Genomic DNA, 10369 nt, shown 5'->3' on the forward strand with positions numbered 1-10369 from the left:
CATCTAACATCTCGAGATGAAGAATAAGATTTGAAGTGAACATTTTGAGAAGTTTAACTGGAAAACACATCAAAGACAAGCAGGGAGATGGTCACAACAGAGAATGTAATCAGACTATACTCATTCGTGTGGGCGTTTCTCTGCTCTATGAATATCAATCTAATGTGTTCCAAGGGTGCCATACTGTTGACACAGAGGAGGGAACTTCACTCAAGTCAGCTGGCTGAAGATGGTGGAGCCTAAAGATGTTAAAATGCTAACAGGTACAGTTAGGATTCTTGTTTACCTGTTTAATTCACCATCTCCCAAATCATTATAAATGTTTGGCACACACTGAAAAACACTTTTACAATAAAGCAATAATTTTTTTGATCCTTCAACTCACACCAAGGCCTATACATTCATCACACAGCATGTGAAGATTAGCTAAACTTCAATTTAAAACATAGTCACAGCTAGATCCAGAGCACAAGAATGGGCCCCCTCTTAAAGCCATTACATCACTGTGAATGCATTTACAAAACCAGAGGACCAACAGAGCACACAGCACACACTGACAAACACATTGGGTTTTTTTTTATTAATAAAAAATACGACTGCACAGTTGATCAAAATATTATCAAAATCGCAATATGGTCAAGTCGCAGAAGCAGCAATTTTTTGATGACGGTAAAATGTGTGGAAAAAACAGTATTATACTGCAGAGATGCCCTGGCCAACAAATCTTGCTCTCCAGATGTAAGAACTGTTCTTTGTGTGGCACAGACCCCAACAAATGTCCCATCATCATGAGTTTAATAGTCTTTTTAGGTGTAAATGATTTTTTTTTAGTTCCCACTAATTGTGGATTATATGACAATCTAAATATCTGTCCAAATTATCGCAACAGGATTAAAATGTTAAATGGTCTTGGATTTCTATAGCGCTTTTTCCAGTCTACCGACCGCTCGAAACGCTTTACAACACTTGTCACATTCACCCATTCACACACATTTATGCACTGATGGCAGAGGCTGCCATGCAAGGTGCCAACTGCTCATCAGGAGCAATTTGGGGTTCAGTATCTTGCTCAAGGATACTTCGAACCAGCCACCTTCCAATTACTGGATGACTAACTCTACATCCTGAGCTACAGCCGCCCCCCAATTTTATTTATTTTCACCATATTGTACAGCCTGAATATTAAATATTAGTAGATTTTAAAAACTGTTTCTTTTAAGTAAAAGCTGTACTTCCATGTATCGGGGGAAAAAAATGTACTTGGTTAGCTGACATGCCTTTTTTTTGTCTTGTATAAAAAAACCTAATCAGACTTGGTCCTTAGGCCACGGCCTACATTTCCAACTAATTTTATGAAACCTGTTAGCAAGTTAATGAGATTTTCTACTAACTATCAGACAAACAAAAGAATACAGCCTCCTTGCCTCAGGTAATGCTGCTGTCTCTTTGAAAACCTTCACAAAGTGAATTAATTCAAAACCAATCAACAAGACTGACAACTTGGAGTGATTTACAATCGCTTTAGTCAAGCCCAGACTTGTATCCCATTCTGTGGGAATATAGCCACAGTCACCCCAGATGCAAAATGCTCACACACTAACATTCTTTAAATCTGCTTGAACAGGTGTGTTTCCAACCTGTGGACTCAGAGGTTTTATTTCCCAGGGAACCACATTCTGCAGAGATGACCTCAGATGCTGGCAGCGTGATGTCTCGATCTTGACCGATGAACTTGAGCTAAGCGTTTTGTTGCATCGGAGGAGTCTGCCTTCTTGGCGAGCTTTAACTCTATACAGATATGACACTGAGAATAACCATACTGTATGAGCAGCCTGCTTTCACAGGCACAACTTAACACAAACAATGAGTCACCAGTTAATGCTTGAAATTTGAGACAGATCCAAGTGTCTGTTGTTCTTGCAGTGAATACTTGCCATCATCTCAGATTTAAGTATTTAATACCTCTTTGACAGAAAAAGCCCTGTACAACACATAGTACAGGGACAGGATAGTAAACATGGTCTCAATCAACATCTGACAGCTCATACCTGAACGCTGGTCACAGGGAGAGCTGCCAGTCACACAAGAATCAAGTCTGTAATTGCCCTTTTTGTTATGATACTGCTGCATTAAAAAGGTGTTTTTAAATTATAGCCAGAATAAAAAACTAGCTCTGAACACATAGGGTGCAGCATATCACCAGATTAACCTACAACTGCTGCTCTTTGCTAGCCATCCTTGGTTGTAGCTAGCTACCATTAGCTAATTAGCTAATTGGCTCAGTTAGCTGTCTAGACAGCAGCCTTACAGTTTGCCTCAACACAGTACACAGACGTCTTTAACTACAGTTACCACATTTACATGTCATTAAACGTGTTTAATACAATGTATTTATAAATCCTAGTGATTTAAAATGGCGCATTGTCAGTACAGAAATATAAAGGCATAACTCATACTTAAGCATCATTTAAGTCAAACTATCCATCCATCCTCTTCCATTAGGACACTGAGCAGGATCTGGATTTTAAATCATCTTCACTGAAGCCAGATCCAGTGATAAGCTTTAGATATTAAAAATTACGAGTTACATAATATCAGCAGCATTCACACACACTAATCCTATTCAGTGTCATCTTCAGATCATTAAACATCAAATTACTTAAGGATCTGAAATGTGTTCCTGCATGGCAATTTGCATCAAGATGGCAATCAAACAACATGCAGTAGAAGGTGGTGACAGGATACGGTTCACATCCTGTCTACTGGTCTACAAATTGGTGCACTTTATGTTCCAGTTTTTCGAAACCTCAACTAATCGTAATTTATTTTCCTTCCATTTAGTTTTCAGTCAGGCAACACAAATACATTAATTCTTACATGGAAAGTTAATTAGCATACAATGCTGCTATTAAAACTACCCCATGCATTGAACATTGCAACATTAAAATTAGCTTTTCTCTGAAGCTAATGAGCAGGAAGAGACAGTTCTTAAAGATCAGGAACGAGATATGAAGCCTGCATTAAATAAGGATCCACCATTGAGCTGAAACAGGATTGTTTCCACCTGTTACAATGGCATCCTCTGCTATTGTTCTCCACCAAATCTCCTAATTAAAGAGCTTCTGAAAAACTATGCTGAAGACCCAACAAATTTAATTCAAAATACTGTCTGGGTCTACTCTATTGCAAATCTGGTCAAATCTCACTCCACTACAGACCTAGATTTGGTCCTGGTAATTACTCTGTAGCAGGTTTACACTGACAGGAACACTTTTTAAGCCAAATAAACATCTCCTAACAAACTAGCCTAAAGCTCTGCAAAAGAAAGGAAAAGTGAAGAGAGGATGGGGGGGGGGCTGCTACTATCCCATCCTGAAAGGGGGAGTGTGGGGGGGTTGGTCATTGTAATGCAAATGTCAGTGCCTTGTCCGCTGTTTGTGGCAGGAAATTTAATTAGCAGTTGTGCAGCTACGATACAAACAGGTGGAATGTTAAGAATGCTCCTGATGACACACACAGACAGAAGAGACAGACTGAAAAACATTTCGTTTCGTAACGAGTTTCAACTTGTTGCCACAGCGCGAGGGCTAATCAGTGGCAACATTTTTTTGGTATATGACAAGATTTGTTTCTTTGTATCCTAGCAGCATAAGCCTACAATGATTTCCAAAATCTCTGTTGCTGGAAGATGTGATGTGAAAATCACGAGGACACTTAGACTGTTTTCCTTTCAACAGATTCTTATAAAACACTAACAGCACATCACTTTAAATGAAAAGCCCTTCACAAGTGAATTAATTATGAATATTATGAAACTGAAACATTTCATGTGTACAAATGGCACTATTATTTTCTACTTAACAAGCCCCACAAGGCATTCTCCTCTCAGTGCTTCTGCTTTGCTCTGTGATTTTCTGACATGCCTTTGACTGGAGTTATGGGATAACCCATTAAAACTGTGTTAATAACAAACAATGAAATGTGCAGTTTGGTTGGCTCAGCGGGAGGTAAATGCAACTCTATGAATATGATCAACTGTAAACAGCCGTGCCAAAACGAATGGCAGTATCTGGGTCCATGTCTATATCTGTAACAAGCTATTGGATTGAGAACTTCTCCCCGAGGCAACAGTAGGCCTCATCAAGATAAGCTAAATACAGCGTGAGCAAACACACAAACAAGCACACTCATGTATGTGCACACACACTCGTACAGAACATGTGACCAAAAGCTGTGTCAGGTCACCCGCTGCCCAAGAGACCACTGCAGCTGTCCTATTGATAGCTGAACTGTACTACACACATGGGTCCATTAAACACTCAAAATGGCACACAGGCAACGGTGCACGGCGCGACGCACATTCATACTGGAAACTCGAGAGATGGCTTAAAAGAAGGCTAGAAGAGGGGAGGTTTTACCTAAGAAGGAGCATAATTTTCTGTAAATCACAGGCCAGAGTGGCACTCGTTGCTGAAGTGCGCCAAAGCTCGACCGTGATCACAGGTTGGGCCAAAATAGCCAAACCTGATTAGGGAAATTCAGAAGGATATAGGATATAGATCAACAAAATAAAAATAAAATAAAAAATTATTTACTTCCCCTTTCAAACTGACATCCTCATTAATAATTATCTGTTCTTTGCAAGCCAGTGAAAAGACTCTCCAACCACCTCCACTTTGTTTAATTCTCCTCTCTGAGCACCAGTTCTTTGACTTGCCTTTGCAAGCCAAAGCTTTGCACTCTCACCACAAAGGAGGAGATGAAAATAACCTGATTAAAAACACTGACTTTTAAAAAGAATAACATTTCACCCCTTGGCCCACGCCATCCCCTTTCTTTCCATGACTTGGGTGTTTTTGTATACCAAGTTGCCATGTAAACATAACAGTGTCACGCTCAAATTGGGGGGGTGGGGTTGGTGGGGGTTACACACTGAGTTTCAGCGCAGTCATCTCCTTATTTTCTTTGTAGCTGCGGCGAGTTGTCTTGCCAATCAAAGTTTAAGTTTCTTTGCCTGACACTTACTCCAAAACAAGCTTAGTCTTCTGTTAATCCACATTAAACTCCTCCCTTAAACTTCATGAAGATTTCATTTTAATACACTATGCAGCCAAGATATTAATAATGATCAATATAACCACACTCAAACCTGCTTTTTGTCCCCTTTTCACCTAAAAAGTAAATCAGGCCGAATCATTAATACATCTCCTTAAATTAATTATCCACCTCTCCTCTCTCTTAAAGATAAATACTTTATGTGAATACACACAAGTTTATAACTAGAAGCACAGAGAGGGCATTAATTGGAGACATTTTCATGCTGCAGAGATTCTCCCTGATGCTTCAATAGCAAACATTACAAATGACCGAGCACCTGACAGCTGTCTCTGAAAAGATAGTTCATTAGAATTAATGTATCTCCAGGGACAGACAGAGAGACTCCCACAAGGAGAAAAAAGGTATGGATATCTGCCACAACCACACTGTAAAACTATGATTTAAAATCATCGGGGTCTACTTTTCCCTGGTTTCTCATTATTGCTACAGCACAGATTGATATGAGCCTTCGACTCTAAAGAGAGGTCAAACAGAAACCCTGATGAGACCTGCCACTTGGACAATGAAGCACTGCCACTGAGAATAACTTGGTTATTAGCATACAATTTGCTTTAGGTTCTATAGCATCAGTTAAACTAGAAAGATTAGGAGAGGGAGTTGCTTGCCATGAAATAAGTGAGAGGATATGGATTAATTCATCCTAATATATAATGTACGAGTGTATCTTACTTAATACCTAGTTTTGAAAGCACATAAAAACAGTACAGTACTTAAAATACTTAAATCTGTCACACAAGGCTGTAAAAACAAGGCAGAGCAGTATATAAGAACCATCATAGCACCACCTAGCTGCACATATCCAGTTATTCAAGCTATTTCTGAAATATTAAAAACATCAAAACTTTGTGAAGTTGTTTCATTTAGATAGCAAACGTTTTAAAGTGTGATTAACAGAGATTATCTGATCTTGACAGTTTGCTATGCTCCTGATAGAGACCAGTGGAAGCATCAGGTTCAGAGACGTTTGAACGTTGAGTGTCGTAACATCGCCGGCAGAAGTTCATATATCCCTGCGCGACTCTGTCATATTATTTAACACGGTTTACGATTCAATGTGTAAGTGTACATCGAGCCAAGAGTGGTGACAAACTGCGTGTTGAAATGAAAGTTATCCTCCTGCTGAGTTCACGCTCGCTTGCGGCGGACATTAGTTCCAGTTTGAGCACCAGGACCAACGTTGCTAACACTGCTAGCTACATTTCCACCTGCTTGAACACGGTTGTTCTGAGAAACATACTCCGAGAATGAAGTTAGTCCGTGTTGTGTGACTAAAGACACTGAGGAGCCGTCAATAACACGACAAACGGCAGAACTCACAACTGAACTCGCGCTCATCGCTGCTGCTTGTCCAAGTTAGCATTAGCCGTAGCTTGACTGGTTGTCTGAACCATCCATCCTGCTGGGACTGAGCTGGAAGTGCGTTCACATCTCAACTACACAACGTAGCAACAAGTGTAAAGGTCTGCTGAATCGATTTTTGAGTTGGAGTAACGTTGAAGCTGTGTGTAACGTTTTTAAAAAAAAAAGTAGCAGAGGTGAAAGAGATCAGTTCCCACTTTGGGAGGAAGAAGCAGCTGCTAGCATAAGGTGAATGTCGGTTAAATGGAGAGTGGAAAGCCGTTCTCAACTTGGGGCGGATGCCGTAAAGAAGGGAAAGTTATGTTGTGGAAAATACCCAAGACTGTTGCAGCAACACATTCGATCCCAGAGCATTTTTCACCAAATTAAGATGAACAGAGAATCTACATTCTATAAAAATATAGTCACCTTTGCCTTGAGAAAAGTTTCTCTTTCCCCTCTCTCCCACTCGCTCGGTCACTTCCAGATGCTGCTGCTGCTGTTGCTGAGTGTTGCGCCCGTTGGTAAGTAACTGTCTCCACGGCTACAGTCACTATGGCGCGAGGGGGTCTCGAGGCAACTGTTGCTACCCTCAAGTGCCTACGTCAGGGCCCTCACTATGAAGGGGAGGGGCCAAAGGGGCAAGAGCCCCGCCCTATTAAATAAAGCTGTAAATTTGATTGGAACCACTAGGTGGTGGTCTAAGCCAGGGGTCTGATGGAAGGGCCACACATTAGTTATGTTACTAATATATTACTGTATGTATCACGTGCCTGTTAATATCAGACTGACGAGTTATATTAAGATTTTTCTGTTGTGAAAAATACATGTTATCTTCTTCATTAAAGGGGCACTATGTAGTTTTAAAGAATAAATTCAAACTCAGAATTTTAATATTTACAATATAAATGAGGTAATAATACAAACTAATTTTTTATAACTGAATAAACAAGCTGTTCTCAGAGGAAAAAAAGGTCCACAGAATGATGTTTGAAGCTACAAAAGGTGGCAGGGTCCGCCAATTGTGAACAAAGTAAAACAATATGAAATTGTGTTGTACTTTAACGTCAGTTTGTTTATTCAGGTTATTCAGTGATGAAAACGAAGAAAGTTTGTTTGTTTAGGCTTAAAAAAGAAAATCAGTCAATGAAGATCTTTCACTTCTGATTAAAATTTCTTCCCCAAAACTACATAGTGCACCTTTAAACTTATTGTCATTCACTTACTTTCTTGTTGACAGCTATATATTACAACACTTTAGTTAGGCTCCAAGAAAAGGAAAAAGAAACCCTGAAATATTTGTAAAACTTTTATTAACTGGGTTTCCGAGTAATTTTACAATTACATCTTCTTGTTGTTATACGTGAATATATTATGGTTCTAACGATATGTTTTTTTCAGGGCTGATGAAGATTATTAGTAATTAAAGAGACCAAAAAAAATATGCTTAAAACATATACATATACATTTGCAGTAAAAATGTAATTTTTTTTACTGCAAATGAATATCGATTCTAAATATCACTTATTGGTCTCTTTGATATCTAATTATTTGAATGTCTGTTTTATAACGTGTGTTATTGTGAGTTTTTGTGATTTTATGTGAATTGCTACTGCGACAGTGACATTTCCCTTGTGGATTAATAAAGTAATCTATCTAAAAAGTATCTGTATCGGCCCTGAAAAAGCCATATCCGCCACCCCTAGTCAAAATAAAGAATACCCGCTGGCAGGTAACTAAGTACAATTTACTCTAGTACTGTACTTAAGTAAAATTTTGAGGTTTGCATTTTCCGCTTCTTTATACTTCCACTCCACTCCACAAACATTAGTTACTAGTTACTTTGCAGATTCATGTAATTCGGTGTTGATAGGCTATTACTTCTGACATGTATCCAGTGTTGTAAAAAGTACCCAACTGTCATACTTGAGTAAAAGTAAAGATATCTTGTTAAATTATACTTTGATAAAAGTGAAAGTCAGCCATACCAATAGTAGTTAAGTAAAAGTCGTAGATTATCTGAACTTAAATATACTTAAGTATTAATAGTAATTTTCTGACAATAAAAGTAAATAAGTACTTAAAGTAAAAGTAAATAATACATTTATTTACATGTATGGAGATCCTGTATACTCTGGGTCTGCCGATTACCCACGTGGATGATTATCAGATCTTTTTAGCACTTTTTAATTGTAACTAGTAACTAAAGTTATCAAATAAATGTAGTGAGAGGAAGCACAATATATACCTCTAAATTTTAGAGTTTGGAAATCTAAAGTAGTAGAAAATGGAAATACTCAAGTCAAGTAAGTACCTCAAAATTCTAAAGTACAGTACTTGAGTACATTTTCTTAGTTGCATTTCACTTGTGTTACCAATCAGATAGTGTTCTGAGCGAGACATTGAATGAGACCACAGAGTGGTGACTACAGACAGAAAAAAGGATGCTGCATCAGAGATTAAGTGTCCCATTTAAATGAATGTATTTATTCATAACTGGACACGAAAAGCACAAATAACATTTTTCAGAAAAACACTGAATTTCAGCCCTGACATTCGGCCAGGCCAATACTTGGTCTTGGTACATATGCTACTGTATTATTATCAATGATTTCAATTTTAAAAGGTATTTAAAACATGTCTTTAATACATAAATAATTATTTTCCATTTCCTTTCCTCTTGTGAAAGTTGTTAAGTTGCATTTCAGATCTTCAGCACATGGTGGCAGCATATGTCTGTATGGTGATGCAAGGTGGTCCGATGGTGTGTCCGATGAACAGGTGACTTTCAGGTCGTCCTGATTAAATTCAGACAAACGCTTCATTGAGATACTACACCAGGCAGACCCAGACTGAGTGTGCTCCCCTTTGATCTAGTTATTGATTTGTCAATGCAAACATTGTCTCAAGGGCTCAACATCAGACAGTCTACATAAAATGTCATCACTTTATCAAGAGACAATTGTTGGAGCTGCAAATGATAAAGTACACTGGGGTAAAAGTGGTATGAGGATTTTTTTAATTTTGTCATTTTTGTCATTTAAAGCACTGCAGATAAAGAAAATAAAGATGACAGTGGGCATTGATGTTTTCCCCTTTTTATTATCTAGTATTTTTCATGGATATTGGGGCTGGAGAGTGAGGTTGACAAAAGATTCTTATAATGTCAAGAACAGCCAAATGAGGACACTGAAATCATGTCTGTGTTTTTTCTTTGGTGTTTTAGAAAACATGGGGAGGGTGACATCATATAATAACAAAAAAAACCTGACCGCATGAAGATATTTTAAAAGCTGATTCATATATGTTAAACGAGATATACTTAAATTTGACTTAAATTTAAACAAATAAATAAAAGATTCAGTATTTGTCATGAGAAACTGAATTTAGATTATCAGCTCCGCTCAGCTCCTCATCACGAAGAGGACTCTGGACTTTGGAGGGAGCTTACCAAAGTTTGACATATTAAGCAATACCTCAGCTTGGACTTTAGAATTAAACTTTTTAACATAATGCTCACATGTCTGATGAAAGACACTATTGAGTTGAATCATGAAAATTGTCAGATCCAGCTTTTTTGGAGTTTGTCCCATAGGCTAAAAGTCAGGATGTCTCTGCCTCCAACTGCTTTGACTTTGACCTCATGGTGCCCATACTTATGTAACACAGAATCACTGGACTACCCATTGAAATTTTTTTTAGGAATATATAAAGGTACAATTACATTTTTGAAAAAAACATCAATATAAATGTTTTTAATATATTTATTATATTAAATATTAAATAACATTTTTAAAAAAGTGGGAAATAAGATGCTTAAAGATTTAGCTTCATTGCTTGTATGAGAGACACACGCAATGATTCTGACAAAGATTCAGGTTATTCCCGATATTTACTCCAGGTGACATTGAAC

General features: G+C 38.0%; 1 protein-coding gene across 1 annotated transcript in view; it reads right to left on the reverse strand.

Moving 5' to 3' along the window:
- rfx2 (regulatory factor X, 2 (influences HLA class II expression)) overlaps nt 1-6989 on the reverse strand; it is a 31114-nt gene extending 24125 nt beyond the window's left edge. The window contains exon 1 of the mRNA XM_084355094.1: nt 6886-6989. The gene's annotated coding sequence lies outside the window, so the exon portion shown is untranslated. The remainder of the gene's footprint in view (nt 1-6885) is intronic.
- Between the last annotated feature and the right edge of the window lie 3380 nt (nt 6990-10369).

This window comes from Pagrus pagrus (genome assembly GCF_965226575.1).
Source record: "Pagrus pagrus genome assembly, chromosome: 6".
Taxonomy (NCBI): Eukaryota; Metazoa; Chordata; class Actinopteri; order Spariformes; family Sparidae; genus Pagrus; species Pagrus pagrus.